We start from the raw sequence: 18,491 nt of genomic DNA on the forward strand, positions 1-18,491 counted from the left end.
GGGGAGGAATAGGCCTTTATATTATTTATGACCATCCCGGTCTCACGGGTCGTACTGTTAGACAAGCAAGCGCCGCATTTAAGCAAAGCAAGGCCTCTCCTTTTAACATGCAATACAACAGGGAACGCATTGTTAACCCCTTGCTCTCTTGCTGGGCTTAGTGGATTGTGTGCAAGCCATCTATTTGACAGCTATGTTAACTCTTTCCCCACCAGCGTTTATTTATTTTTATTTTTTTGCCAGCCACCGTCAGTATTTTTGATCATTCCAGAAGCAGTAAACTTAGCGCGCCGGCTAAACTGTGTCTGACTGCATGACCACCATTGATATTGCTGGGCCCAGAAAGTGGGCTGTGTGTATGCAAATTTAGGGGCGTGACAAAGGTACAGACCAGATCCAAATAAGGAAATCCCCCAAATGTTACATCACATCTGAGCTGATTTGAGATCCAACCGTTTTACAGCTACAGTTTAAAGGTTTGAGATTTTCATATTAAGGAGGTGACATGGGATTTTGAGATTCTGTGTATGGCCATTTCACCCACGAGCTGCTGTTCAACTATGCCAAGGTAAACTTGGTTTTGCATTCTATCACCCCTTTAAAGTGAACTACTCCTTTAAGGTGATTAAAATTGGCGTATGCCACATAGTTTACTATGATTATGATCTTAATCGCATTAGTTTGATCAAAGTATTGTGTTTACATGAGGTAAAGTTTAATCGCAATAGCCTATTGCCAAAATCCCAATATAGTCGCATTATGAGGGTGCATGTAAACACACTGATTATTTTCAACTTGACCGTAATGTTTTATTCTCCGTCATTCAATGTATTTTGCCTGTACATAAATGAATCTTTATATAATGTCGTTGCAAATTAAAATCTATAAATCAGAATATTTATTGCATTTATGAAGAAAAGGCTCAGCACCCAAGGCTCAAATGGTGTTCAGTGTCTGTGAGGCAGATTGCCAGCAACATCCATTTTAGGATTGTTTGTGATTTGGTTTTTAGTGACTGAGGAGTCCTCTTGACTAAGCCTAACTTATCACAGATTTAGGAGCTGATTTTAGCACTAAAAACCTTTGGGAAAAACTCGTAGAGCAAAAATGTAGGAGTCCTAAAATTAGGACTGACATGCCCATTATTTATAAGATTTTCTCCTAAATCGGCAAGTTAGCTACTTTTAGCCTTAAGATGTCTTGTGAATACGACCTGATAGTATTTGTGTTGATGTGAGTTAGTGCTGAATGATGCTGTATCTCTAAATAAACTCTCCATCAGAGACTCAGAGAGCTTGAGAACAGAGACCGAACACACAATCAGCTTCTCTATCACTTCTCTTTCTCTCTGACTATCTTAAGAAATAATTGCAAAAAAGTATCTGGACACTTAAATCACTCATAGATGTGTCTGAGCTTCATTACATTTGACACTGTTTATCAAACCAAGAGGAAACTGCCATCAAATGATGCTCAAGCTTTTCTCAGAACTAACTTCTCTTTTCTGAGACACTTTACAGTTATTTTTTAACAAGCTGGTCTCAGTGTCATTTTTTATTGGATGTCTAAAGTCAGTTCAAACTGGCAGAACACAACACAACTGTGACAGCCTATGTGAACATTTGAACAGCATTTTGTTTAATATTGTGAATACTTTTATTTTGTGAAATGTTTGGAGTGAAAACTGCTTGTGGTATATTCCTTTAAATATCACTTATCTATTGCATGTTTATCAACAACCTAAATGATCTCCAGATCATAGTCGCCGGTTCCGTGTGTACTCAAGCCCCCGGCAAAAACACAAGATAGTCTTCATTCATTCATCCAATCAAAAAAATCAACAGATTCGGGAACCTCTCTGATTGGTGGATCTCACACTGAGTGCCGGCGCATCATAATGCACACACTTCTACAGTTATATTGTAGTAACCTGGCCCTTTAAGTCCCTTAACTACCTCTACTGTGTTCTTGTTTCTTATTGGTTGTTCAGTTACACACTCCTTAGTATGGAGCGTGAAGTTACGCTGGAAACGTCAGCTGTTGTTATTAGAGGTAGCTGGCCGGAGTAAGAGCGCCTATCAGCTGCATTGACTGAATATATGAATATCGCACTATTGGTGAGTGTGCTGTGAACTGTACATCTGTGCAGAAGAAGTTCAGTAAAGAATCTCCTTGTCATGGCTCATTCCACCCATGTTTCCATGTTCCAAATCAACGGCACGACAATATTTAGCATTACAACATGACCTTACACACAAGATTGTGCTTTCTTTTTTTTTCATTCTTTTTTTCACAATGATGAATTTTAAGTATCAACTGCATAATCATCAGGTATGTCAGCTAGAGAGCAACTTGCGACAACACTCATGGAAAGAATGTTTTGTTTGTAATGTACTTGGAGTCAGTATGTTTCTCTTCACGAGACGTGCAGAGTCACGCTGCCTGCACAGGTCCTGTTCACTGAACCCACAAACACAGTATGACTATAAACAGAACACCAGACCTGGTATCCGACAGTTCCTTACACGACCCGTTTGACATAAAGACCGTGACCCGAACCACACCTGCTTTAAAATGCTGTTGTCTCTCCTGAAGCTCTGCAGTGTTTAAGTGTTTAGTGTTGTTGGTCCTCTTAGAAGCTTGAAAAACTGTGGAGTCGGGGCAACCACCAGCAGAAACATCAATCTATGTCTCAGGACCCCCTAAAAGGACCCATAAATAAACCACTCGGGCCACCTCATTTTCTGTCCATTTACATTGTGATCATCACAAGTACTGTCTGAGGGCATGCACCTGGTTGTCTTTCTGGTTCTTGTTCACACTAACAAAATACTGACCAATGCAGACAATCACCAGATTACAGTGTGTCACTCCTCAGACATTTAAAGGTGCTCTGAGTGATGTTGGGTGACGTCACTTCTTGTTGACGTTCGAAGTATTGTCAAACAAAACGAAGGCTAGCTCGACCCTCCCTCCTCCTCATCCACGCACTAACCCCCCCAAACCCCACCCCAAATCCTTCTTGTCGGTTATTGGCTGGAACAGTTTGTTGTGTTTCGTGGTGCGGGTGAGCCCAGTTTGTTTTTGTTGCCGTTTGTGGAGCCTGGGCTGTCTACAGAGACCGCTCTTTTTTACAGTGTGTTCAGGGGACAGGCAGCTAGCGGATAGTGAGGAGATGTTTGCTGTATGTGACAAAAAAACGCGTGACATCGCTTAGAGCACCTTTAATAAATGCAAAAACAAGCACTGACCAATACCAACAGAGACAGAGAAACACATTGATCGACAGAAACCGACTGAGTCTCTGTTGTGTGTCGTCGATGTCGGTACAGTGTGAATTGGCCTGAACTGAACTGGATTTGGTTCATTAAAGTGTCATATATGTGAAACACACTAAGTGTCCAAATTCTTTTTGCAGCCACTATAAAGTCACAATGAAGTTGATGGTGCCGACATCAAACAGGAAGTGATGTCATGTGTCTCAAACACTTTGACCTGCTTTGGATTGGAGTTCTGAAGCTTGTTTTGTTCCAGTAAAGAATCAGTGATGTGAAACGTTAATGGTAACAGTTTATTTTAGGGTTCATTTCTCACTTTTAAATAGTTGCCTATTAGCACATGACTAGCATATTGGCTGATTATTAGTACTTATAAAGCACATATTAATGCCTTATTCGGCATGATCATATTCTACATCTCTTAATCCTGCCCACTACCTAAACTTAAAAAACTATCTTAATAACTATTAATAAGCAGTAAAATATGAGTTTATAGAGGCTAAAGTTGTAGTTAATAGTGAATATGTGTTCCCTATACTCCACATTATTTACCACATTAATCATATTAATTGTAGCTTGTAATGTGTGTATGCGAGTGTCTTAAAACACACACAATCTTTTTTTTTTTTTATGTAATGTCATTGTGGAATGAATATGCATTATTCTATATGTTATTTATATACTTTCCATGTTTTACAAAACAATAAGCAAACACAAACGGGAACAGAGGGAATGATACAAAATTGATATGGAACATGAATAGTTGTATAGAAAAGCAAAAGAGACAGAGTTACAGAGATTCACTGATTGATCACATTTATTGATGAGATTAACATCATATGTTGTGAAGCTCAGTGGTTCAAACTGCTGCTTTATTGTTGAGCATCAGTGAATCAGTGAATCGACTCTCATATCAGTTCACGAGTCATGTGACGTCATTGAGTGTGATGATGTTAAAGGGATAGTTCACCCAAAAATGAAGTTTCTGTCAGTAATTACTCACTCTCATGCCGTTCCAAACCCGTAAGATCTTCGTTCATCTTCAGAACACAAATGATGTTTTTGATGAAGTCCGAGAGCTTCTGACCCCACATAGCCAGCGATGTCATTGCATCTTTCAAGGCCCAGAAAGGTACCAAGTTTCGTACCATTCCGATGAAGCTGTGATTTTTAGAGATTCAAAACGATCGAAAAAAAATGATCGAAGAGCACCTGAGGGTTAAATGCTGGAGAATAATCCATCAGTTCTCCCCTGACTGAGCATCACAACAGAAAAACACTTTCAGTTCATGTAGAATAAACTCTAGACATGTTTCAGTGTGTGATTTACATTGTGTTGAATGAATGGAAAAGCTTCATATCTGTTTCTTCTGCTTTTAGTGCTGATGTCCCTCGTTCACTCTGAACATCTGGACAATCAAGCTGGGACGGATGCTGAAGGTACTATATATGCAGTATTACAGTAAATTGTATCTATTTAACAAATGTGGGTTGTGTTGTAGTTTTTATTTTTTATTTGTGTAAAAAAAAAAATTATGTTTATTGTATGGATCAGATCAGGACCTCATATTTGTCTCTTTGCTGATGTTTATGTCCATATTTTGCTGTCACACATTTTCACACAGCATCATCTGTCTGTAGTTCCTCATGCTGCTGAAACACTGTTTCTGGCTGTTTATTCAGTCAGTCAAACACAGTCTTGCAGTTGTAGATCAGTCACACAGTCTTTCTGTTGAATCCTGTTGACTGTAAACAGCCCCATCTACCGGCCAGAACAGGTTCTGTTCAACAACCGCCAGACAAACGTTTTCTCATCAGTTAATAAAAAACCGGTCCGTTTGAATGATATAATCTCCTTTAAAATACACTATTGTTTGTGATGCATTATGACAGTCGAGCTTCAGAAACCAGAGTGATCAGATGATCATGATTCAAAAAAAAGATGGCAAATGGTTTCATTTGTAAAGAAGGGCAAGTAGCCTAACAGCAAGGAAATTAAAGAAACATGCACTATTAGAAGGATGAAAATTATGTAAATTATGTAACACTCTAATTTAAACATATTTTGCTAAAAATGTAGAAAAAAAATACACATTTGTGTGTAGTTTAAAAATTAACACAACTTCAGAATTTACAGCATTTAACACAGTATGTGTAGGAGACTAATGTGCTTAACACACTTCATGCTATTTTTTTTAATGTGTTATGTATACACTGTTAGACTTTTCTGTAATTTCTACAGTTATTTACTTTAAATCCCCCAGTATTATACTGCTATTTCTCTTTACAGTAAATAACTGTGATTCCAATTGCATCATGGGAATTTTCTGTGACGTCTAACACCACATACAGAGACTTACTGTATTTTTTAAATTTGCTGTATACCACTGTATTTGACGTAACTGCCTCTCTGGCTGGCACCATTCCACCGTGCTTTTTATTTCCTAATTTTTGCCTTACACCACGTGTCTACAACGCTATAATAGCCAGAAGCTGTCTATATTGGACACATTGAAGCGACCGGACCTTTAAATGCAAACCTGTTTATCCCTTGTAAGAACTAGTGCGAGCGCTTGGACTCGTATCGGACTACGTCTGAAATATAACGGCCGCGGCGCATCACTACACTGTCTGGGATTTGTCGTGTCGCGTCAGACAGACATCCAGTGTAGGTAATGGGGTCTGTCTTTTGTTGGATCGCGACGTTCGTGTCTGGCCCGGGGAAGAGACGGAATTCACTTCACCGAGAGAGAGAGAGAGATCAGCAAGCAAGGTAAAAAAAAAAAAAAAAAAAAAAAACATTCTGTGTATGTTGACAGGATTGTGCCCAGTTTAACGTATGTTATAACGTTAACGTTAGCCTAACGTTACTCGTCGTCAACATGGCGGTAACGAACTTTACCATGGTAAACTGAGCTAACGTTTCATTTTACACACATTGTTAGATTATTGAATTGTCGAGTTAAAATATGCCAACGAGCAACGCGTTTACATTAACAATAAATGTGAATAAACTAATGTGAAATTCTGTTTATATCTTAATGTTGGCCTACTGATGAGAACCTTTATAGTTTTAGCATTAGTTTGCAAACTATACCATATTATAGTTTTTTTTATTTTATGGAATTTAATATTTACTTCCATTTTTGTGTTTAAAGGCAACTGCAACAAAGCGCCAATTCGCGCCAGTGACTTAGCAAGATTCCAGAGGTAGGCCAGCCCATTTGTGATATATTTTGAGAAGTTTGCTGAAATGATTAGCATACACTATGTGAAAATTGCTTTTGAGCCACTGGTGCAGACTAGGTAGCTAACAATATCTTATAAAATCTCTATAAAATTGGCTAACTTTATATCAAATAAGTGACCTTTGCATTATGTCTAACTTTATTACACAGCAAATGAACCAATCAGAAGATGGACCATTGTCTTTGTTCAGTCTCACCAGATTAAATGTATCCAGGTAAGCACTGCAGTAAAACTCTCACTAAGACCAAATCTAGCATTCTAAACAACTTAAGTTTATATTTTTGCATTATTTTTATATTTTATTAGCCAGCGACTCTACCATTGCAGTTCCACCTGACTAGGAAGGTCCTAATATCAGCGCACAGGTGGGTTAACTACTGTAGGAAGGAGAACGATCATCACACAGTGATTTCTTGCATGTTTCTTACTGTGTATTTGTCTCAAACAGGAACCCCTTCACTGCAGACAAGCTGAAATGGGCTAAAATCATCTATTTCAGTCGTTCAACTTCTTTCTATGCATCTCAGCATTTTTGGACAGAATTTAGGATTTGTAAGTATTAAAATTTAATCTGGCATAATTTAATTTAGTTCTTTTGTATGCTATTTATTGACAAAAGCTGTTTACAAATATATATTCTTAAGTTTTTGTGAAAATAATAATAAAAATTAACAAAAAAGGAGGTTAAAAATAATGTGACACTAATACTCTCTCTCTCTCTCTCTCTCTCTCTCTCTCTCTCTCTCTCACTCTCACTCATAGTTTTGGAACCGGGATCTCCTCTGAAGGACTGAGTACATTTGTGTTTGTGGACACGCACACAGACCAGGGAACACTCTGATGTTGTCAATCAAGTTCTGAACAGGAACCAATCTTTGGAGAAGTTCATTTATTCACAAAGGTGGACAAAAACATTGTGTTGGCTTTTTAAAGATTATTTTGATGATGACTTTTACTCCTATGCTGTAGAAAAGATGGAGTAGACAGTCAGACATTGATAATAATAATAAATGTTTCTTGAGCATCAAAGAGACTTCTTTCAAAAACATTACGCCACTTAAATACTTCTTTTGGCCACCAGTGTACATGAATCCAACACATTTTTGGAAATAAGTGAAATTATTTTTAAGGTGGGGTTATGTGTCTTGTATTGTGAAAAGAACTGTGTTTTGTCCTGTTTTGGACATTTCCTTTTTGAATGCTTAATGTATTTATATTCTGCAGTTTTATGAATGTAATGGTTGATATTTCATTATAATACTTGTATAAGCTAAACAACCAATGACTCTACATTCATTTAGTCAAATGCTAATGTTTTGTTTATGATTTTATGTATGTTTTCAAAAATGTTTGCAGTGAAGGACAGCACATAATGTGTTAATTTAACACGTTTACACATCTTTGTGCTAACCTCTCTGACATATTTACTTTGTTAAAATCATTAACACAATGAATGAGTTAAAATTAACACAAAAAATGTTGTCTCTAAACTTACCCATTAATGTGTAAAAAATTCACACATCATTTCCAGCATTGGCATGTTTATTTTGTGATATATATGAAATGTTTTAAATAAAAAAATGGTATTTTGTGATAACTTTGTCTAATTGGTTTGTATGAAAGTAGTACTTATGTAGGATAAAAATAAAATTATCAAATCTAATTTATATTTAGTACAAATAAAAATAATTACAGTAGTGTACTGATTAGCTTAGTTTTTACAGTAATGCACTGTACTGATTAGCTTCGTTTTTACAGTAATGCACTGTATTACACAAAACTGAAATACGGTTTGGTACTGTAACTCTTAATTACAGTAACTTACTGGCAACAGTGTTGCCAGTAAGTTACTGTAAAAAACCCTTGAAAAGTCTAACAGTGTATGATCTAGTTGAACTGAACAGATCCAGTCAGTCCATATAGTCTGTTAATGACAGTGACTTGCCATTTCATTTTTAATTGTATATTGTTGTAAATAAAACATCATATACAATAATCATACTTCATCATGTTAATCAATACCCTTGCTGTCTGCTAGTAAGATTTTGAATCCGTCTTCATACTTATATTTATTTACGAAAGCAATATTTTTGCCTGCTGATTCCGAGTCTGGCGGCCCATAAACTTAAACATGGTGGAGGAGAACGATTGCTGCTGTTAAATGTATTATTTATTAGTTTTTTTACACAACAGCTATCGCCTTGTCTTGTTGTTAAAGTAGATTTGAACATTTAAGTCACTTTGGATTATAAATCGCAGTTTCAGATGATAGAAAAGTGTGTGTCCACTGATGTAGAGTTTATAAAATACACACTGATGTCTATGAAAGCAGCAATAATAATCCTTTCCATTATATATAATGCGCATATAGGCTAGCTCAACTAATGCGATAGTTATAAAGGTGTTTAAACAACAAAACACGTGAATATTTTGAATAAAAAAATACAAATAAAAGCAGATCATCAGTCATTCAGCGCTATTGTGGCTGCAGTGTGTCACGCGTCACCATGGAAACAATAAAGTAATAAGTTCTAAATAACGGTCGCCTTGAAAACCTCACGGGGGTCAGCCAGAATAGGCCTATGTCACACTTCCTGCTTCCGGAACGCGGAGTAGGGATTCAGAACTTCCCGTCAACAGTATTTCTCGATAAGGATTTAGATTATCAGCCATAATGTATAAACCATCCGAGGTATACTGACCACGAGCTATGAGGTTGTGAAACTAAGGTTTTTGCTCCTGTAGAAGCTATAAGTTCGTATGAAATCAACCTTGTTTTAAGAAAAACATGTTTTATCCGCGATCTTATGAAAAAAAAACTGCACTACCCACAATCCTAAGCGTAGCAGCAACGTCTGCTGATTGGTCCAGCTCACTGTTACCATAGAAACGTTTACCTTACTGGCGAACGGCTAGAGCTATAACAGCAGAATTCAAACACTTACCTCTGTAATTGAAAATGAATTTCTCCCAGAAGAACTTGTACCCTTTCCTCAGTTTTGACGTTTCCACTTGAGAGTTTTCATTTACCATCCGAACCACATCGTCATATTATGTGACTTCAGGCAGGTTGTGGAGAGATTTGGTCCAGCGGTATCTATCGGACTCCGCCATTGTAAAAAGCTAACCGGAAGAGCCGTATCCCTACTAAAAGACGTACTTCCGGTCTTCAATTTTTCCGTGACATAGGCCTATATTTGAAATGTACGTGTAAAAAGGTTAAATATGAATACAGAGCTTGTGTTAATTTTTTTATTATTAATTACAGTACTTTTTTAACTTAATATTTTAGGTGCAGTACAGTTTTTATTTAACTTAAGTATACAATACATTTTCATAACATAATCTTTATCATAATCATAATCATAATCTGCAATACATTTTAATTTAATCATTATTTACGTTTTTTTATTTACCTGTATAGAGTAGCCACTAGAAACTTTGGGCTCTATGAAAGAATATGAGGTTGGGCCCTCTACCGCACCCATGCCATTAATAAAATCAATCTCTGGGGTCGTCCTAATTTTCTCCCCCTTAGCGGCGCCCCTGCCTGTGTGTAAGCAGCACAATGCAGTGTTAATATTCAATCTGTGTTTTTACAATGTTTAAAGTGGCTGGCAATAATAAATATTCTTATTAGAAATAAAACTGCCTCATTTTTGAGCTGTAATAGTTAGGCCTACTACTCTACTGTATTTTCATATTGGTCATTATGGTGGTACTTGGTGTAGAAAGTTTGAGAACCACTGTTCAAGTGCATCACACACACACACACACACACACACACACACACACACACACACACACACACACACACACACACACACACACACACACACACACACACACACACACACACACACACACACACACACACACACACACACTCGTTCAAGCTTCGTGTTTAGCATATTGTATGCACTTTTGTAACAAATCACTCAAAAGTAATATATAGACCTTATTCAGAGCTGCGCCATGACAGGAATGAAAGCGAGGCTGTGAGGGATTCATTTACCTTTTTCAGTGACATCCGCTGTTAAAAGCTGTTATTAAAGCTCATTGATCACTTATAATTTTCCACAGCTCATATTGTCTGGGGTTTTTTGTCTACTGAAATTTCTTGGAAAGATATTTTTTTCAGTGTTTCATGAGCAGAACAATCCAAAAACACATTAAATAACAGTAAAACCCACTGAAGATGTCTATCCACAGCCTCACTTTCATTCCCATTAAAAAGCAAATAAACTGCTGTGATTAAAGGTTTATTTACTGTTTATTTTTATCTGACGTCTATCTTTTTGTTGCAATTAATCTGATTATTGTACATTTAAAATAGTTTCTGCCCTGAGAAACTCAAGTTTAAATCATTTAAATATTTTAAATATTGAAAAAATATTTGTTGGATTTTTTTTGTTTTTTTATGCTTAAAATTCAATTATTTTAGTTATATATTGAAAGTTTATGAATTCGATTTTTTTATATATATTTTTTGACAATAGGGCTTTTGGTATGTTTTTTAACACACTGTTTGTGGCCAAGGACAGCACATATGTTAATGTTACATGTTCACACATCTTTGTGATGACCTTTCTGACACATTTACTGTGTATAAATTCATTAACACTATAAAGGAGTTAATGAACAAAGCTCACGCATTAAAGTGTAAGAATTTAACACGGGTTGAGTCATTTTTAACACATCCTTTCTAAGAGTGTGTAAATAACATTAATAGGAATATTAATTTCATGGTATCATAAGACAACTTGTTCGAAGATCATAGCATACGTGTGGACTAAATATAAATATTTTATTTAGTTTTAACAATACATTTATTTATTTATAATGTAATCATCAACACAAGCAAACTCATTTTTTTTTTTTTTTAGTTCATGACAGTGATCTTGATTCTGCAATACTTTTTTTAACACTCACTTTTTTTTAACAGTCACTCTCACATGTGAGATACAGAGAGAAGACATTCAGTGGAGATACAGCTGGATTAAAGATGGTTCAGTCATCTCACACACTAAGAGAGTCCTCAACATCAACATCATATCTGTGTCTGATGGTGGTGAATACAGCTGTGAAGCAACGAGATCAGACATCAGTGATGGTGTTACAGTGACTGAATCAGGTGAGTGTTCATATTCAACTGTGTTGCTCATTTAAAATCCATATTTGTGGTTCAGAGCTTTTCTTATATTCTTCTGTATCAGCCACATCTGTTCTTAAGACAACTGAAGCAATTCACTTCAGTCATTATTCTCTCAGATGCAGAACTGCTTACTGAATAAAGCTCAGGATCTGTTTTCTGCTTATTTCTTAAAAGGCCCATTATGCTTTTTCTATATTCCCTGTCAGGCAGTGATGTTGCTGTTTTTGAATGTAAAAGGTCTGCAAAATTGTAAAGATCAAAGTGCAGATAAATAAAGTTATTGTCTCCTAAAGGAATAGATTCTGAACTGCAGAAACGAGTCGTCAGTGTTTCCAGTCTCTCTTCCGTAACTTATCTACGCTACAAAGTAACTCATTTGCATAAAGCCAGACTATGATCTTCATTATCTGCCCGTGAACAAAGTCTGATTTGACACTCAAACACTTTAGGTCAGGGGTCAGGAACCTTTTTGACTAAAGAGACATTTTTATTCTACTTTGCTCGTCCATGTTTCACTCGAAGCGCACAGAAATCCTCCTGTCAGTAGCGGGTTCAGTTCTCTTGCGCGGCTTATTGTGCTTCTGATATTTCTTTATTAATGACTTTGAACAGTTCCGCCGACTGAAAGCTATACTCGAATTAACATACAGTCATAAATACAACATTTATAGGAGATTAAATGTCTCCGCAGCAAAAGCGAAAGTATCCACGGGTGAAATGTTTCGAAATGTCTCTTGGCACAGCAGAGCAGCAGTTTTACTAAAATGATTTTCAGTAAAAAAAATAAAATAAAAAAAACAGTTTAAGTCCAGTCATTTTTTTTATATACTTTGACATTTTCGGTGCAGTTTAATTTTTTATTTTTTTTCACCATTATTCAGCTGCCTGAATCTGAGTGCAGGAGCTCTATAGGTTATCATAGAAACACAAGGTTTGCAGTTGATTTCTGTCAGAACACTCGCCAACAGCACTGAACACACACTTCGGCCGGAACAACTTTACATGTTTTATTATTCTAAACTTTATCAACTTCGGTACATAAAAAAAAAAAAATATATATATATATATATATATATATATATATATATATATATATATATATATATATATTGTAATTGGCTGCATTTTCTGCAGAAAACTGATCTCTAGTGATGTTTATTTTTTTATCGATAATTTGTTGGTAAAGGGTGAGAGATCAGACCACATGATTTTTGTAAAGAGCCAGGTGTTGCTCATGAACCATACACTGTAAAAAACGAACAAAACTAAACCTGAAATAACAGAAAATAGCCGTCTCATAAACATACAGTAATTTTCCGTAAATAAAACACATTTTGTATCAGTTCTACGTCAGAACGCCGGCTTACTATTGGCCGACGCTGGTCACGTGATCACCAGGACACATGCGTGTGATGCTGACGCAGGAGCTGGCCAATAGTGAGCCGGCGTTCTGACGTAGAACCTGGAAGCGCTACACTGATTACACTACTACCATAAAGTCGTTATTTTTGGGGGTTTTTTTGTGCACAGAAACTATTATCATCGCCTCATTACTGTGCGCTCACACCGCCGCCGGCGAGAGTGGCAAAATTCGCTCTCACTTCCCTGCCAACGACGCCTTAGAAAGATTCGTGGACGCTCTGACGTAGATCAAATGCTTGGTCTTTTTTTAACTTCATTTAAAGGGTCCGCAAAGCAAACAAGCATGCTGATCGTTATTTGTGCAGACTGACCAAGTATAAGTTAACCTCATTAAATCTTTTAAATGTGAAAGTAAGAAATTGATCGATGGAAATAACTTAACAATTATAGTGATGTGTTTGCTAACAAAATGAACAAATTAAAAGCCATTTGTGTGGTGTGGCTTTTGTGTTCATGGTTAAGTGCTAATAAACTTTGTATTCCCACTGAAAAACAAGCGTTCCAGCGCGAAAATGTGGCCTATAAATAGTGTTGCACGCCTTCTTATCAAATTCACATGATCAACCTCTCCTCCATTTTGCTTGGGAACTAATGTTGTCGGAACCAAAGTTTGCACGACTGCGTTCTCTGGTGTCCTCTCACCCGAAGGACTTCTACATTCCGATTGGTTGCCGCCGAACCGCATCATAGCTCATTTCCATAAAGTTGACCTGACTTCAACTCTCCTCGACGCCCACACCGTCCAAGACGCGCCACCAGCTCTAAAAGATCCTAATCTGAATAAAATACAAAAACATTTCAGGAAAATTTCAATTTTTAGAAAACATTTGATAGAAAAACACTATTGTTTTACAGATATATCTTGGATTATTGTGATCAAACATTCTCTGTCATATGTAATGTTCTTGCAGTTAAAGGAGCTGTATGTAAGAAATGTATTTCAATTAATCATAAAATGGCCCTGATATGTCACTAGACATTAAGAAATCATGTTCATTTCAAATACTTATATCACTGACAACAGTAGTCCGGCCAGGATATTGTCATTTAAAAAGTGGAGTTGCAGCCCTCAACTGATGTTGATGTTGTCATCTTGTGTTTTGGCCTGATGCTCCACCCTCCACCTATCTACCAATCACGAAGTCAGTAGTGTTTCGGCATCGGGGTTGCCAGCTCTGCTCTAGTTACCACAGCTATAGCAGCCTACGTTCCTGCTGGATCCTGCAGCCTATCTGGCAACCTCGAGTCAGGGGGGAGGGGGAGGGGATACACCGCTCTACAGTAATTTGAAAGTGATTGCAGTACCAGATTTGGCCACAATCTTACATACGGCTCCTTTAAAGGAGAACTCCGGTCAATTTTAACATTGAGCTCATTTTTTTGTAAATTTGGAGTGCTGTCAATACAGAGAACAACGACAAAAATCGGTGTTGCCTACACCGTGTTATCCTCTTTTTAAAATTTGCACTCTGTTGACTTCAATGTGCCCAGCCAATGTGAGTGATTCCTTTAGAGTTAACACGGGTGAATCTGACTGCAGTAGATGTGAAAGATATGAAGAAAAATGAAGTTAATTCGGCCAGCGCTCATACCTGTATTTACATCCTGTTTTCGGTTGAAGTCCAAAGTAGTCGATTGTCGAGTTCACGCGCATATGTTTAGTTACCTATGATCACGCGCGTGAACTCGACAATCGACTACTTTGGACTTCAACCGAAAACAGGATGTAAATACAGGTATGTGCGCTGGCCGAATTAACTTCATTTTTCTTCATATCTTTCACATCTACTGCAGTCAGATTCACCCGTGTTAACTCTAAAGGAATCACTCACATTGGCTGGGCACTTGTAATGACACATCAAGGATGTTAAGAGGGTAAAAGCAGGTTTAAAATATGCCCCATTGAAGTCAACAGAGTGCAAATTTTAAAAAGAGGATAACACCGATTTTTGTTGTTGTTCTCTGTATTGACAGCACTCCAAATTTACAAAAAAAAATGAGCTCAATGTTAAAATTGACCGGAGTTCTCCTTTAACCATTAGCTAGCATTATTACATGGCTTGGTTGAATGTAGAATGCCGGTCTGTTATATCTTGATACCAGACCGCTGTGAAGTATAACACACCGTTGCCATGAAAAACAGCGCGTTGCTATGGACGCGGAATGGACTATTTTCTTTAGCGGAAGCAATATAATTGTTTTAAAATCAATAAACTCCTTTTTAAATCAATATTTTGTCAAATTATTTATTTATTTATTTTGTAGGTAGCCATGTAATAAGCGGGATAATGTATCGCAAGGCGGTTGTTATAGCGAATAACAACCCCTTCAGGCTGATTCAAGTTATAATTAAATCCGCTTCGCGTCGGGGTCCCGTTCAGCCTGTCGGGGTTGTTATTCGCTATAACAACCGCCTCGCAATACATTATCCCTTACATAGCATAGCACACATGCATGAGCTAATGTATTTATCACTGCATTGGCAACAACACAGTTACTGCGTTTAAAGCAATGCCACATATCATCATTGGAAACTTTTATTGAAGCAGAAACCAGGAGACTTGAGATGGATTTTATAATCAGAAGAGATTTATTCTTCCATGTCTGTAGTTCATCAAGTCTGTAGTTCATCATCATCAAGTCTAATCTAAAGAAAGTTGCCTTGCACTTTTATATACATTTAGGGGGAGGGATTTACATTGAGGCTGAACAAAGCATGTAAATTAAGTATACAGGTTAAGGAACCGCCCTAGACTCCAGCGTGTTACCAGTCTCAATCCAATCAGCATAACTATTCAAACGCATATATGCTAATCCAATCAGCCTGACTAGATTGCCCATACATTAACATTATCATAGAGACAAAAGCACAGCTGTACATTGAGCTTAATGGTCAGGAAATGCATAAAGACAAAGGGTGAGGGTGAGAGTCGTCTCAGCAATTAGAGAACATGACTGGCAGGGATCTCTTGATATAATCATCATAACTGAATCTTAAAATGCTAACTTCAATGTACTCAACTTTTACTGTTGCAACCTAAATTAAACATTTAATAAATTTGTAATACAACAGTTTGTTGGTCTTCTCCTGACTGAAGCACAGGCTCTACTCTCCAGCACAACGGTGACCCACAAAACTCACACAACAGAAACACTTAAAATCCCAACAGAACTTTAAACACTAACAGATCTCTCAAGATCTCAGCGTCTTCACTTATTACAATCCAGTTTGACTATTTCTTTCAAACAAAAGTTATTGTTGAATTTACACAAGTGTAGTTGTTTTATTGAAAATAATAAAGATATTACCATTATAGTGATCAGTGTTTGCTTTAGTTGGTCTCTTGACTTAAAAAAAAAAAATTCTGGCTGCTTTAACTTTGAGTTTCTAAAGCACATTTGTTATGGCAAAAATTGCAAGAGAAAATCTGAACAGATGATAGACATGCAGTGGTCTGATTCACTGATCCCGTCCTATTATATTGTTTTATTATTAAAGTTATTAATTTCACATTGCTTATATAGCTCTAGAATATTACTGCTTAATTTCCCGCAGTACTTTGATATTTTGAAATATTTTATTACACTGAAACAGTTGAAGCAAATCCAAATCCTGTCTCCACAGTGACCCCTAGTGGTCAGAACAGTGTAAATGCAACACAAACCCAGGCCAAACATGCATAAAAACATGTTTTGTTTTATTTACAATTTTAATTTTTTTATTTTTTTATTTACATATATCTCATGTAATCGCTCAATCAGTGTTTCAGTGGAGGAAAGACGTAAGTAAATCAGCTTGTAGACAATATGCCACGTAGACATTTACCTCAGGCAAGTCCATCAGTGTCCACAGCTTGTTAGTCAGCAGAGAAATGATCTCTTTCACTAAATATATGCACTATATTATACATTCATTTTATTTTACTTAACCTGTTAGTGATGTCTTCATTATTTAATGTAGGCTATGCTTAAAATATCTGTCATGAAAATGACAGCCACTGTAAATTATTATTTCAACAATGAATTGGAGTAATTAGATTTAGAAGTTAATGCAAAAAAACTGCCTTATATGCAGTTTATATGTTTGAATAAAATGTGTTATTTGAGTGTTGATTATATATATATATATATATATATATATATATATATATACACACACACACACACACACACACACACACACACATATATATATATATTTCTGCATATTTCAACAAAGAATGTATGATTATATGATTTTATGATACAATATTAGGAGAAGAAATTCGTTACGAAACATTGAACGCAGCAGAACTGCTTCGACGAGCAGAACTTTTGATTCTTTTCTATTTTTTTCCACAAAATAGTTCTTTCAGATTCATGAGAAAACATTAAAGGGATACTCCACTTTTTTCGGAAATATGCTCATTTTACAACTCCCCCAGAGTTAAACAGTTGAGTTTTACCGTTTTAGAATCCATTCAGCCGAACTCCGGGTCTGACGGTACCACTTTTAGCATAGCTTAGCATAGCTTAGCATAGATCATTGATTCTGATGAGTCCAGTAGCATTTCTTTCAAAATGACCAAAGAGTATCAATATTTTTCCTATTTAAAACTTGACTCTTCTGTAGTTACATCGTGTACTAAGATCGACGGAAAATGAAAAGTTGCGATTTTCTAAGCCTATATGGCTAGGAACTATACTCTCATTCCTGCGTAATAATCAAGAAACTTTGCTGCCGTACCATGAGTGCAGCAGGCGTAATGATATGACGCAGAGCCTGAAAATAGGTCTAATAGGTTAGACAAACTTAGTCCCGGTCACGTTGGAAGTTACTGAGCTGGGGACTATTTTCAGGCGCTGCGTCATATCATTACGCCTGCTGGACTCATGGTACGGCAGCAAAGTTTCTTGATTATTATGCAGGAATGAGAGTATAGTTCCTAGCCATATTAGCCTAGAAAATCGCAACTTTACATTTTCCGTCGGTCTTAGTACACGGTTTAACTACAGAAGAGTCAAGTTTTAAATAGGAAAAATATTGAAACTCTTTGGTCATTTTGAAAGAAATGCTACTGGACTCATCAGAATCAATGATCTATGCTAAGCTATGCTAAAAGTGGTACCGTCAGACCCGGAGTTCGGCTGAATGGATTCTAAAACGGTAAAACTCAACTGTTTAACTCTGGGGGAGTTGTAAAATGAGCATATTTCCGAAAAAAGTGGAGTATCCCTTTAAGAAACGTACAATTTGCCCCTGATTCAAGTCAACTGCTTGGTTCATGCAGAGTAACTGGAGTGTTAAAGGGATAGTTCACCCAAAAATCTAAATTAACCCATGATTTACTCCATCTTACTCTTCTATTTACTTAAGCCATCCTAGGTATGACATTCTTCCTTCAGAC

At 36.7% G+C, this 18,491-nt stretch overlaps 1 protein-coding gene and 1 long non-coding RNA gene across 3 annotated transcripts in view; both read left to right on the forward strand.

Annotated features, from left to right (window-relative positions):
- The window catches only part of LOC309493192 (obscurin-like), a 404,602-nt gene that overhangs the window by 178,294 nt on the left and 207,817 nt on the right, over window positions 1-18,491 (forward strand). The window lies entirely within an intron of this gene.
- On the forward strand, window positions 6,434-8,035 carry LOC309493362. Of its 2 annotated transcripts, XR_014203867.1 has the most exons (5): window positions 6,434-6,488; window positions 6,677-6,741; window positions 6,834-6,892; window positions 6,976-7,079; window positions 7,290-8,035. It is a non-coding gene; the product is annotated as an uncharacterized lncRNA (long non-coding RNA). The 2 variants fall into 2 exon arrangements; XR_014203868.1 differs by having other exon boundaries at window positions 6,441-6,741.

This window comes from Leuciscus leuciscus (genome assembly GCF_965113295.1).
Source record: "Leuciscus leuciscus genome assembly, chromosome: 2".
Taxonomy (NCBI): domain Eukaryota; kingdom Metazoa; phylum Chordata; class Actinopteri; order Cypriniformes; family Leuciscidae; genus Leuciscus; species Leuciscus leuciscus.